General features: G+C 39.1%; 1 protein-coding gene and 1 pseudogene across 1 annotated transcript in view; one reads left to right on the forward strand and one right to left on the reverse strand.

Annotated features, from left to right (window-relative positions):
* LOC109833911 overlaps nucleotides 1-5,276 on the reverse strand; it is a 45,182-nt gene extending 39,906 nt beyond the window's left edge. The window contains exon 1 of the mRNA XM_020401772.1: nucleotides 5,050-5,276. The gene's annotated coding sequence lies outside the window, so the exon portion shown is untranslated. The remainder of the gene's footprint in view (nucleotides 1-5,049) is intronic.
* LOC109833910 lies at nucleotides 6,455-10,008 on the forward strand (annotated as a pseudogene).

Here is a 14,800-nt window from a genome sequence, read left to right on the forward strand (position 1 = left end):
CGCTTCGGAGTTCAGCCGGGAGCTGCGCCTCGAGCCTCGAGGTAGTCATAGCCTGTTTTGCAAGCTAGCGCCACCTTCACCTTTCTAAAAGTGCTGTTGTGATAGCCCTCAACGATCTCGAATCGGTGCGCCTTAGATTCCAGATGGGCGAGATGGCCTTTCTATGCCTGGACTTTAACGAGGGACGACTCACGATGTCGCTTGCCTTCCAACGCAGCTCGAATACTCTCTTGCCTGAGCTTCTCATGAGATCAAGTGATCTGTTCCTCCTTCAGCTGGACCCGCAAGCTCTCAGCATCCAGGTGATCAGCTCAAGCCCGCTTGAAGGCGTCGTTTCTCTCGCTTCTCGACCTCGACCTTCTTAGACAGATATCTTATCTTATCATCACGTTCCCGGAGATTGTGCTCGATATGATCGAGGTCTTCCTGGAGCTTCCTGATTTCAGCCGAATTCTAGCTGTTCGAAGTCTTCAGGTCATCAATCATCCTCTCCCGTATCTCCACCTCTCGGCACCATTTGTCCTCGCCCCTTCTCTAAATTGTCAGCTCATCCTCCCTCACTGACAGTGTCAGGAGAGTCCTTTCGTGAGTTGTTGTCCGGGCCAAGGTTTTAAATGTCGAATATCGGGTTCATATCAGACGGCTAAAATTTATGTCGGATAGTAAAAATCGAAGATATGTTGGGGGATATGAAAACATATTGGATTGTCATATCGGATAATGTGCATATATGTAATATAAATATCATAAATAAAATCTAAACATACTTAATAAATTCTATTGTTTAAACATATAAAAAAGTAAATAACTTGTGATACTTAATGTTGATGTTGAAGGAAAAAAAGTGAAAAAAGAAGAGTCTGATGTTGATGGTTAAGGAAAGAGAAGATCACCCGATATTGATATCGAAGGAAGTCAGGAACAGCTCAGAGAAGAGACCAATGAGATGTCAAATGAGAGAAAGAAGATGAGTGACAAAAATGACTTAGGTCTTTTTTTTTTAATTTTCCCTAACTGATCGGGTTATATCTTTAGAAACTATACTAAGACAATCAATAATTTAAACCCAAACCTGATTAGATAAACATAACTAAAAGAACAAAAAAATCAGTCAATTTTTCAGACTGAAAAATCGACCAACATAGCCGATACGTCCCTCGATATATCCGCCCGATATATCCAACATGTCCCTGGATATATCCGACATGAATCCTCAAAACGCAATATGCATTGAAAAGCTTCATATCGTGTCAGTCGGCCCCTAAATGCGACATGTCGGCCGACATGTTCGATGCGTCGCCCGACATTTAAAACACTGCTCTGGGCTTCCAACTCCTCTTGGAGCCTGAGGTAGGAGATTTGGACAAGCTCGAACCGGCCAAATAGCTCCTGTTCCACCAGAGCTCTTTAGATCATGTTGTCTTTCAGGCACGGGTGGAGGCTGATATCCAACATTTCACCAAGGATGTCGTCATCGCGAGGTAGATAGAACTGCTCTATTGCACTTGTTTGAGCCAGTCGAGACTCCAGAACTGACCCCTCTTATCAAGATGTCGACAAGGTTCGAATCTGAACTCCTGGGACGTCTCTTTATCATGGTGGGGACCGATTCTGGAAGACCCTGTTAAAAGCATGTTTAGCTCGCCTCACTTCTCCAACTCAAGCTCATCGATGCGATGAGGGTATGGCCATCTGAATCCTTGAGTAAGAGCTGCCCCTTCGGCGTGTCAGAAGCCATCTCGCCCTTTATTGGGGCCTCGAGCATGATAATTTCAACCCCCTCATCTCTAGCAGGGGACCTATTGTCAATAATGACGACGACAGCTCCTTGGGTCGAGACAGTAGTGGCATCCTCCCCCGGTATCTGAGAAGGCGGGATCGCCATTGGTTGGCTTGCCTTAGCAGAGGAAGCACCAGCCTCCATTGTAGCCTCAGCTCTGTCTTTAGGGGCCTCTGCGCTCCCACGAAGGCCACGACTGCCCCCTTTCTTCAACATTTTCCTTTTTTCTGACCTTTCGGCTTGAACTGTAACAGCACTCGACCCGGCTAGTTGAGCCGCTATCTCAGCCGCATTGGCCTACGCCGTCTCGGCCTCCTCAGGGGCTAATTCAGGACGAAGGCGCTTCTTCGGCCTCATCGAGGGCCCACTCGGAGTTCGAGCTAGTGGATTCGCTGGCGTCATCTGTGTCTCCTCCCATATTATCAGCCTGGCCGACTAAGCCTCATCATCTGCGATCGGAGGAACCGAGGAGATGCTGACACCCGCAAGACCGAGTTGTCGAAGAGGTTCTTGATCCGACGAGAACCTGTATAGGTCCTGATCTTCTCAAGCGCATGTCTCTCGTTACTCGACAACAAACCCGACCTCAGGCATCCTTATTGATCTCAAGCCACATAGGACAGCCCAAGATGGCATGAGCGCTGAACACCCATACGAACCGCTCCTTCTAGTCTTTGTTCGACTTGCGAGCATTTGAGACGATCTTATTTCCCCCCAGGACGTAGAGGTAATAATGGCCCTCCTACCGATTCACCTTCACGCAGACGAGGTGGCTAAGGATCCTCAGAGTCGGGTTGACTCCCAGCTAATAGCAGATGACGATGAACCCTACCAAGGTAGCAATGGAGTTCAGCTTCATCTGTGACGGAGACACCCCAGAGTCTCGAAAACACGACGAAGGAAGGAGTGTAGCGGCATGCGCAATCCATACTCCAAGTGTTTGAGATACACCGGAGCGATATTGTTGTCGTGATCAAAGACCGCCTACGTATGCTCTGGCGTCGTTAGGACGAACGCTCTAGGGATGCCATACTTGTCGTACAAGCTTTCTAGTAGCAACGATGGTACCTTGGAGTGAAATTTCCGCAACTAATTGATTCGAATCTCATTCTTAACCATCGAAGATGTAGATGCCATCAGATCAAGAGTTCGCCAGAGAAAAGAATGTGGAAAAGATCAGAGTTCTTTCACAGTAGAAGAAAGTTCAGAGTTTTTTGTGAGCAGCAAAACCTTCCTCAACATAGCAGCCGTATTTATAAGCAGAAGGGCCAACATGTGGTAAGATCGCAACGGCTGACTCAATTCTCAACCAACGGTCAAGATCATTCCCAGCATACGAGGCAACCGCTCCAGAACCAAAGTGCCCCTCGCCTTCATTAGCCATTTAGCCCACAATCCTCTCTCAAGAATCGAGGTTGCGGCTGTGCAAGATCCTCTCTGACGTCACCAACGTCACATCAGAAGAGAATCTTCAGCGACCCCTCATAAATGCACCTTAGGATCCAGCCAGCGATAGTTCTATTTCACTCAATCTTAGCTACCCCGAGTTAGAGAGAAAGGGGCCAGTGTTATGTCAACAATTTACCTAAGTGCTAATCCTCCCCTTAGAGTCGACACATGTCTTATGTCAACACTAATCATTAGATCAGCCCATCCTAACCAGTACGACGTGGGTATTATGGACACTTGTCCCCTCCCGAGTAAGGCCGAGTCGAGACAAGCCCTCACTCGACCTCATCATTTGGCTCGACCCCATTCACATAACTCAAGGCCGGGTCGACAACTTGCGAGGCCGATAAAGAAGGCAGTACTTGTAATTTCGCTTACAGAGCCGATTTGAGAGGTAGTTTGTCCTTAAAATCCTCACCAACAACTGGTCATCGCCATTACATCTAAGGGTGCATTCGGTCCTGGTACGGCTCGGATATGATGCTTACCATATTCATATCTGCTTACACATCTCGAATATGGATAAGGATATGGATATACATCGGTAAGAAAATTTCATATCCATATTCGCTAAAATCGGATACGGTTATGGATATAGATACGGATATATAAGCGGATATGCATGGGAAAACAAAACAAATATGAGAAAACTAGACAGTATTGAGAAAAATATAGTTCATGTTACACAAAAGAGTTCCTTAGTATGTTCATTATAACTAAAAAGCTAAGATCAGACATCTTGATTATCAAAATTAACCACAAACCCATAATCTAAAAATCAAAACTATCGTAAGAGTATGACTAATATGTATTCGGATATTTCGAATACAGATACAAATATTTCACTACAAAACCATATCTGTAACCATATCCTATCGGTTATAGATTTAAGTAACCATATTTGTATCCTAACGGATACGGTTATGGATATTTCCTCGGATCGGATATAGTTTAGCACCCCTAATTACATCCAATGCTACGAGTCTCCATGACTCATCACCTTTCACCAACACCACGCCCACTTAGTCATCATCACGTCAAACTCAATGATGACTCATCCCATCTACAGCCGACGCCTGTAGGCTATCTGCTGATTCAGCTACCTGCCTGGACTTGGTCAAGATTACGCATATACCCCTCTCAGCTAGGTATATATAGGCTTATCGCCTACTGGCCGCAAGGAGGGGGAGCCCTCTGGGGCCACAGGTGAGCCATCTCTGGCTAAATAACACCATCTCCGCATACTTAACTTATTCAGTTCACTGATTCCCCACTCAAGCTCTATACTGACAAGCTCTATACTGATTTAATCGTCGGAGAAATCACCGGAGAACCTAACACCGGTCCTCTAACAAGCTTATATTTTGCAACTCTCTCATCCTAACAGGAGATCGCCCGCCTAAGGAGATGAAGGGACCCCTAAATCATCATATCGACTAAAAGCCCCGCCGCTGATTCGGGATTATCCTCTAATCCCGCTGCTGAGTCCCAGGACATCAACAATATAGGGTTTCAAATAAAATAAAACGAAGTTGTAACCAGTTTAAGTTCGTCGTGGAGCATGTGGTTATAACTCTCAGGTAAAAGGTTCCAATAATTCAATTTTCCATGATCATCTTCAGATTAAAAAAAAAAACATAACTCTTTCCAGCTACACTATTTTCTTTTACATAGAAAACCTAACAAGGTCAATGAAAATTTTCCGAATTCATCCTCACTCACAGAATCTCTTCTAGCACCCTAATTCATTCACATTTCGGACAAAATCAGCTGCAAATCTTCGAGAAAATTAAAAGAATAAAATAAGGAACCCGACTTACATATTCAAGATCCAAGCAACATATTTAAAAGCTGATGTATCGATCGCATCAGATCTAATCATAATCAGCATCAAGCACCTGAAACTCGATCAACTCGATCAAGATTTGGAAAGGCAAAAATATAATTAAGATGAGAGAGAAACGGGCCTGAGCTGAAGAGAGTGAAGCAGAGACTGCAAACCCCTGAAGAATCTGAACGAACTTTTTCCTTTTCTTTTCTTTTGATTCTCAATAACATCCGAAAAGGACTTGGTTCTGTTTGTTTTCCTGAGAGCGTGCTTAGGAACTGTAATTTGCCCCTTGAATTTCATGGAAATATCGAACATGCCACTGCTTCGCTTTCTTACTTCGGGGCCCACGCTCGGTGTGCGCTGTCTATGACGGAAATTTACCATTTATTAAGGAGCTCCACGGGGTCCACGGAAACGCCGTTATGACATAAAATCAAACATTTATTTATTTGTTTGTTATTTATTAAGGAATTTCAAAAGAAAAATGTATGACTTTTGATTAAGTGTACGAGAGTTACATAAGCCTACAAATATAATATGAGGTATTACTTGATGTACTATTATCCGAGTAGAAATCCTATCGGAACAGCTTGTTATATATAAAGATATCTCAAATTTAATTTTTAAAGAATTGATATTATAATTACTCGGGAGAGCAATTAGTAGAGTGGTTGTGATCTAATCTCTCCTAGGAAGTGGACGTGAAGTCAACTTTCATTCTGAAGCGGTCTTTTATCAATGGAAGTTTTATCTTTTCTTACTATGCTTCTTAAATTTACAATGGTTGTTTATACGTATAATACTGTGATTCGTGCTTCTAACATGATTATGATCACATGATATATGATCACATGTTCTATGATTACAATTGTTCTTAAATTTACAATGGAAGTTTTATTTTTTTCTTACCATATATTCATTCACTGCCCTTTCGCTCGAGAAGTTTGGAATTTCCTTCTCCCCCTCTTTTCAGCTAACAACTGGCCTTTAACCATTGAAGACCTGCTGCTGCTTCATACAGCCCCCAACACTTGTTCAGACATTAAGGCTGCGTTTGGTAAGAGGATAAATAAAAGATTAAGGAGATTTAACCCTTCGTTAGCCTGCCAAACAGAAAATAATGACAAAGGGATAACAAACCCTCACGTGACCTTAACAGCCCATTTATCCCGTCTATTGACGGGTTAACAATTCCTCGTCAGAAGGCGGAACAACGCTTGTTCCGCCTTCTCACGCGAGGGTAGGCAGCGGAATTTAGGATAAAATCTCATATGGATCTTGTGCGGGTAGGCAGCGGAGTTCGACAGCGGGGAATTAGGCAGCGGAATTTGGAGGGAAATTTTTATAGGAAAATTTGGCTGGACTAGGCAGCTGAATTAGGGTAAAGGAAGAAGGAGATCGAGCGTCGATCGAGGCGATGACCGACATCGAGTTCCCGAAGCGAGCGTGGAGGAACGAGAAGGCAGCGCCCGAGATCCTCAACTTCGAATCAGAACTCGTCTAGAGATCAGAGAGCAGATCCAGCTACTCGTAAGAAATCAAAACCCTAATCTAAACCTTAGATCTTGATTACTGCTGAGAAAGCTAATTTAAACCCTAGATTTTGCTCCTTGTATCCTGAGGGAGGATTCAGTAAATTGTGAGAATCCTAAGCCCTATAAATTTGAATAGATTGCTCTAGCATTTGTGGTTCTTGCTTAATTGACTACTAATCGAACGTAAAGATCCTTTTTTAACCTTCAAGGGAAGGGCGAAGCTCAAGCTACTTAAAATCCTTGAACTCTAACATAATTCGGAACAATATCTGTATTTTTATGTATAATTGTTAATTTGAGAGGATTTTGATAGAAGATCTTTCAGTGTATTCTCGCATAATGTACTTACAAAACCTTGAGATAATTTTCAAGTCTTCCATGTATTCTCACTTCATGTATTTCATCTTTTTTACCCCTTCCGTAAATTCGTGTTTTCTAGCTTAATTACAAATCAAGATTTCACATCCATTTGGTTATGAAAACTAAGAAAACCCAATGACTACTTTACTTGAACGAACTAACACAGAACTACTTGGATCCAGAGTAGCTAAGGAGCTTGCCCCAACATCCTTTGGTGGAAGAAATGAGTTTAGATGGACATTAGTTGTTCAGGGCTTTAGCGAGTAGAATTAGAGTGACAAATGTGCCCTTGGCAAATGTGCCCTTGGCTTATTTTTGTTTAACTATATTAGAGTAAGATTTAAGACCATTATGTATTATTATTTTTGAAATTACATTAAATGCTGCTGTTGTAGTTCTAATGAAATATTATCCTTCACCAATGTGCAGTTTCTGCTTATTTTTATTTAACTAGAATGGAGTAAGATTGAGGAAATTTATATTTATCATTTTTGTAATTTTGTTATTTATTGTTCCCCTTTGAGGGGAAAAAAGACTAATATATATGTGTGGCAGTCTAACGAAATAATATCCTCCCCCGATTGACAATTCCCATTTTAGGGGATGTTTTTCTGGCTGAAGTGCTTTAAATTTGGCAGGATATGTGAGTTATAGAATAAGGACTCAAATGTAACTTCCTTCTCCATGAGGTTTATCTTTGAGGTCAAATCTCATACAGTGATGATTATGCTAGCTAAAGAGGCTACTTTATATGTTATTTATACATGTTATTGTTCTTTGCACATTTTAGGTCATCTAAAATGTGAAATATTGAGATTTTTGGTATTATTGAGTTCGGAGAACCAAAGTTCTTAGCATTTGGTTATGAGGGACTACATAGAGTTATGGTCGAGTCAGATTTGTGCCATCCGGTCTCATAAATCTGGAATTAAATCTCTAGAAACCTACGTAAAATCAATTTTATTAAACTTTACAACACTGCCTGACTTCATCTCCATATCCCTTCTCATCCTCTCTCAAAGTAGTGAATTTATCATTATAAGAAAATTTGATTGCTCTATACAAATTTTATTTATAATATATATTCATATTCAATAAGTTGCCAATTTTTGGCAGTTTTGATGTTTTCCTTGGAAATTTAGGTGGATTAATCTCAAGGGAGCATATAGACAAGAATATTTCGTCGTGGAAGCAAGTATTTAATCTTTGTAGTGGTTTCTTTGTGCATGAGGGAACATAGCCTGGATATTATTAGGGTTGATGGTAGTTCCTAGTTTTACTTAAATTTCGAATGAGGTTTTTTTTATAGTGGTTCTGCATGATAACCTACCATTCTGATGGGAACAGTCTAGATGATAACCATGATGACAATGCAACTCTGTACCCAACTTGCAACTCTAAACTCAAGTTGATTTCAGTCTATGAAGCTCTGAGGTGTCTTTAAGTTGGTGTGTTTTGTGATGTAGTAAGCCTGAAAGGAGTGAAGCAGTAAATGTCAGTACAGCAACTGTTTAGTATTTGACATAATTTTCTATCAAGTTTTACTAGTAGTATGAGGCAATAGTATGATACAAGACTGAATTTTTTTGGTTTTATGATATATTCATCTTGTGAACGTTTGAATTGACATGCAATAACTTTTAAGCTTAATGCGATTCATTTTCTTCTCAGTTTACATCTTGTTTAGTGTTAACATGAATTGTTGTGGCTAATATGTGAAAGGATTTATGAAAATATATTGCATCACGTAACTTGGTTTTCAATTGCATCTGTTAGCCATATATTTGTGTGCTCTTGCAGCTTGTGTTTTATTAAATTGTCGACATTTATCTGCACCCTTCCTCTTTCGATTATGTGAATTGCGAAGGGAGCGTAAAGGCCCCTTTCCGCTGTCTTTTGAACTCTGCCTCTTGTAATACCCTTTTCTTGGTCCTTAAATTTCCGTAGTTCTGTTACACTAGTATTCTCAAAATCACATGCTGATGAGCCTGATCTTTTCTTATTTCTGCATGCCTTCTTCAGTTTCAAAATGGGTGCACTGGAAAAACCACACCTTTTATTTTCTTAGTATGCAACAATGGAAGATACCATGGATGACATTGATGAAGAGATGATGGATTCTGAATCAGAAAGCAAATATGAAGAGGTTCCTCTCACCGAACCTTCAAAAGCTGCCATCCACAACAAAGAAGGCCTTCTCAAAAAGCTTGAAGACATAGTCTGGCCTGAGAATGCAGATTGGATCCATAGACTCACCACTGACTATGATTTGCCTGCAGATATCGATGTGAATAATGATGACTTGGCACGTGAAATGTCATTTTACACTCAAGCTCTAGATGGTACTCGACAAGCGTTTGGGAAGTTGCAAGCATTGGGACTGCCGTTTCTTAGGCCACCAGATTACTACGCTAAGATGGTCAAGTCAGATTCTCACATGTTAAAGATCAAAGGAAAACGTTTAGAGGAGAAGAAGATTGAGGAAGCAGAAGAGAGGAAGAAGGCGAGAGAGTCCAAAATAATTGCTAAAGAGGTCCAAACTCAGAAGAATAAAGAGAGGGCTAAGCGCAAGAAAGAGGATATTGAGTCTGTTAAGAAATGGAGGAAGTAGAGGCAACAGAGAGATAATTTATTAAAGGAAAAGGCGAGGAAATGGATTTTGATTTGGATGGTGAGAAAAATTTTGGATCGAAGAAGGGGAGGCTAGGAGTTGCTCCTGGAGATCGATCTAGAGGAGTTCGTAGACACGGGAGTAATAAGAAGAGGGAGAAGAGGGAGACTAAGTTTGGTCATGGTGGTTGAAAGGGGATGAAGAAGCAAAAAAATGTTGATACTACTAATGATTTGAGGGGTTTTAACAAAGGTGAGTTTCCAGGGAATAAGAGAAGAAAGAGAGAATTTGTTTATCATTTTGCATGGTGTCTTATTCAGAAAATCTAGTGGAAGTTTTAGTTGTGGCCTTGCTTTCCATTTGTTTTTGCTAATGGGATTTTCATTTGAAGCTCTCGCTATTGTACCTTTTGTTTTGGTAATGAAGTTTAATAGTTTTATCCTCTTGTTGTTTATTGTTCTCTGAGCAAATTGAGTAAGCTGAAGCAGGGTTTGTTTTGTAGTGTGTATGTTTGTTGTTGGGTACCTCTCTTGTTCTTTAAGTATCGGGAGCATCTCAAGTTGCAAGTTTTTGAACTAAATTTTTGATGCTTTGAGGGACCAATCTTCTAGCTTTATGGTTTGCTCACACCCATTTATTATGGAGATTTCCTTTATTATTGTGATCTTGGGTGTCGTTCATCGCTTTAACTAGCCTTCTAATGAAGGTATCAATGACTTAGCTGAATTACATATTAGCGCTTCAAATCTTTGAAATTGCTCAGAAGGTAAATAACGAGAAAATGATATTAATGGGAGCAATTAGTTATATTTTTTAGTAAGGGCGAAAGTGGTATTTTTTAAAAAAATAATGAGATTATTCTCCTGCAATTAGTTATATTTTTTAGTAAGGGCGAAAGTGGTATTTTTTAAAAAAATAATGAGATTATTCTCCTTATCCCTTCTTCATTTGCCAAACACAAAAGACTTAACCCCTTGTCTTAACTATCGAATCCAAACGGAATAAGAATATTTTTAACCCTTCACGATGGATTAACTAAGTTAACCCTTCTCCTTAATCCCTCTTCCTTATCCCTTTGCCAAACGGGGCCTAAAGCGATATGGAAGATTCTACTGTCATGTTTTTGTTGGAGGATCTGGTTTTGTAGAAACTTAATCATTTTCAAGGATATCCAGTTCACCTCGATGCAAACTGCTTCTGATATAGCGAGGTTTTCCATTTTTTGGACAGGTCCAGGAGATGATAGGACGGCGAGGAGGCTTCGAAGGGCATCTCTCAACCTCGGACTGCAGGAGTTAGCCAAGAAGAACACCCAAACAGAGGTTGGGGACATCAATTCCAGCAACTAAGCTCCTTTGTCTCATTTCCCATTATGAAGAAGTTTTTTTTGTTCGGTGAAGACACCCCCCTTTTGGTTAGCTTTTAGAAGTACTATGATTCGTCTTGTCATTATAAACTAAGTGTGGTTGTTATCCATCCCTTGTTGTTATGTGGGAAGAGTTTCTATCTAGCTGTAGGGGACAGTAGGCCAAGTGTGGTAGGTGATGACATCGGTCCGCTCCCTACTCACTTCTCCTACTGTGCTCTCTCCATCTAGAGATGTTGTAATCTCCTCTGACTTTACTTTTGCAATATATTAAATAAACAGGGCTTTACACCCTGTTTCTCATGTTCAAAAAAAAAATTGTTCTTATTTTTCGGTCCAAGAACAAGTTGTAATTAGTTGGTGAATAATAAAGGACTTTATCAAGCAAAAGAATAAAAACTTGCAGCTATCTACAGGTAATAGAAAATTCATAAAATATTTGCTTATTAATTTTTGTCAAGTCATAGAGATCTACCACGTGTAGAGATGCAAGTTGTTAACTACATATTACCAACTTCACCACCAAATCTTAATTAAGAATCAAACAAAGCGTGTTTCCTTCCTCAAAAAAGGGTTAACGGGCACAGGACACGTGAATGAGTGTCTTCTAATAAAATCATTGTTTGATCTTATCAAGTTAATGAATGTAGCCTTCTCCTCCGCTAGTTTGAGATTTGAAAGCTACGCAAATAATTTTATAAGAAATACTTTGGATATTTAGAATTTTTTTTTGTCAAGCGAGTCGAGTAGTCGGACATGAATGAAACGCTATCGTAACGGAGGTAACCATTGTAACTTATAAGAATGAGAATGAAAATTCTTAGGGATATTAATAAACTTTGACATTTTATAAAGTGAAGATTTAAATGAATATCTCATGGTTGGCCAAGAAAAACTATGGTTAGCACTTACCAGTCCCTCTTCTCGTGTGAATATGATGAGATGATACCTCACTCTCTATTTCCCCAGTATTATTCTTAGGTATGCTGATATTTTTGCTGAATCAGATAGATTTCAGTATGTTTATAATAGATTTTAAAAAAAAATTAAGAACTTCATTACCTGATACTTCGTGGGAAAAATAATGAAAATGAATAAAAGGCTCTTAAATTCCCCCCTAAAAGAGTGATACGAAGTAACAAACACCTTTTCGTTTTGTAGTTGTTATCGCCACCGATCGATCCCTCCTTTGGACATTGTGGGAAGAAAGTCATCTGAATGACCCATGATTACGAATAAATTAGTTTGGGAAAAATGTGTCGATGTCCCAAAAGTAGAAACTTCATGTGACGAGACCCCTTGTATTTTTTCCCCATGTGGATAAGCCCCAAAAAGCAGCGTTTAATATTTTCAGGCCCCTTCACGTCAGCTGTATACAAAAGAGCAAATGTATTTTGAAAAAAACCCGAATTTGCCCTTCTCCTTCGTCCCCCAACGCTTCGTCCCCAAGCGCTATATCAAGTCACGTCCCATTAAATACAAACTGTTGTAAGAAATAGAGGAAATTTCCCCCCTTTTCCTCTATTATGAGCAATAACTATTTAGTTCTCCATTATTCTTTCCTCAGATGAAAATTCTCTCCATTACTCTCTCTATATTACTCCTCTTTGTCCTAAATTCGATCCATTACTCTTACCTCCACTTCATAATGGCTGAAAAGGACATCATCTGCATTGTCGCTTCGGGGAATAGAGCAGTATTCATGAAGATTAACTCTTCAACCACCATTTTGGATCTAAAATTTGATGTGTCAGAGAGATTAGATCTTCCAAATGATTCATTAAGTTTGTCATACAAGGATGAAACAAATGGAAGCTTCAAATTCCCCATTGAGAATGAAGATGATATGTCGTAACAGATGGAAGTTTGTCTATGGTGGAGCATTGCCATAACAGAGGATTAAAAGAGGTTCACATGCAAGCTTTCAAAGAAACAAAGGATTCTTCAAAAGTCCACAACAACGAGCAAGTTCGACAAGACATGTAGGGGCAAGGATTTTTTTGATGCTAAGACCAATATTCACGACGTTAATTGTAAAGTCAGTTAATGTTAGTTCATGCTAGTTCCATGTTTGGTGTAATTGGATTTTAGCTCTGATTTGAGCGTATGTTAGCTCTAATCAATTTCATGTCAGTTCTAACCACTGTGAATTCTAGTTACAGCTCTATGCGAGGTCAAATTTGTTAGTTCCAAATGATATCTTGTTAGTTCTACTGTGAATTCTAGTTACAGCTCTATGCGAGGTCAAATTTGTTAGTTCCAAATGATATCTTGTTAGTTCTAACCTATTTCTTGTCAATTCTATTTCTCGAGGTCAAATTTGTTAGTTCCAAATGATATCTTGTTAGTTCTAACCTATTTCTTGTCAATTCTATTTCTAGTTTCATTTTAGGCCAAGTATGTTAGTTCTAATTAATTTCATGCTAGTTCTAAACATTCTATTGTTAGTTCTAATCGATTTATTATTAGTTCTTATTCTACGTGAATGTATTAAACAAGTATGTTAGTTCTAATAGATTTGTTGTTAGTTATAATCTATTAATTGTTAGTTCCAATCGACTTTTTGTTAGTTCTAATCGATTTACTATTAGCTCTAGTTCAAATTTTGTGTTAGGTCCAATATGTTAGTTCTAAACGATTTCATGTTAGTTCTAATTGATGAAATCTTGTTCCAAGTATGTTATTCCATATTAATTTTAACACAAACAGTTGTTGTTTTTGCCTTTTTCTAATCGATTTATTATTAGTTCTTATTCTACGTGAATGTATTAAACAAGTATGTTAGTTCTAATAGATTTGTTGTTAGTTATAATCTATTAATTGTTAGTTCCAATCGACTTTTTGTTAGTTCTAATCGATTTGCTATTAGCTCTAGTTCAAATTTTGTGTTAGGTCCAATATGTTAGTTCTAAACGATTTCATGTTAGTTCTAATTGAAATCTTGTTAGTTCAATTAGATTCCATGTCAGTTCTAACACAAACAGTTGTTGTTTTTGCCTTTTTCTTATTTGTGTTATTTGCAAGGTTTTAAATGTCGACCGACATGTCCGACATGTCGGCCGACATATCGGTTTGAGAGCTTGACCGACACGACATGGACATTTTCAACTCGTACGTCGGTTTTTAGGACCAAATCGGAAATACTAAGGTCATATCGAGCATATCGGCCTATTTTTTAGCTTTGAAAAATTGGCTGATATGGTACTTTTTTAAGATCTATTTTTTATTATCGGGTTTGAGTTTAGTGATAAATACACAAACCCATTAGACCCGTTCTCATGTTTAAGGGTTTATGAACCCGATAAAAAGAATTTATGAACCCAAATCCATATATTATTTACTTTTTTATATGTTTAGTCTATAGAATTTATAAATTATGCTTATATTGAATTTATGAATGCTTAGATTACATTTAGGATATGATATTATACATATGTGCACTACCCGATATGACAATCCGATATTTAGTCAATGTCCCCCGATATATCCCCGATTTTTGCTATCCGACATGGATTTCAGCCATCCGACATGAACCCGACATCCGACATTTAAAACCTTGGTTATTTGTTGATGTTTCTATTGTTTAGTTTATGATTATTTGTTTGTGTTCTTTATATTTGCAGCGTTTCTAGCAGTATGAACTCAAAAAGTATAGCATGTGGCCCGCCGTTGTCGACGCTCACGTGTGTTTCAGATAGGATTCCCAATGATAATCCTGTCGGAGATAATGTTCTGATGATTGATGACATGATTAGTAGATCAGAGAGGATTCTTGCTTGGTGGCACACTACTTTAACCAGTGAGGGACAACGGTTTGAGAGTGTGAAGGAATTAAGATTGGCTTTGCTATACTATTCCATGGCCAAAA

Source organism: Asparagus officinalis, chromosome 3, assembly GCF_001876935.1.
Source record: "Asparagus officinalis chromosome 3, Aspof.V1, whole genome shotgun sequence".
Taxonomy (NCBI): domain Eukaryota; kingdom Viridiplantae; phylum Streptophyta; class Magnoliopsida; order Asparagales; family Asparagaceae; genus Asparagus; species Asparagus officinalis.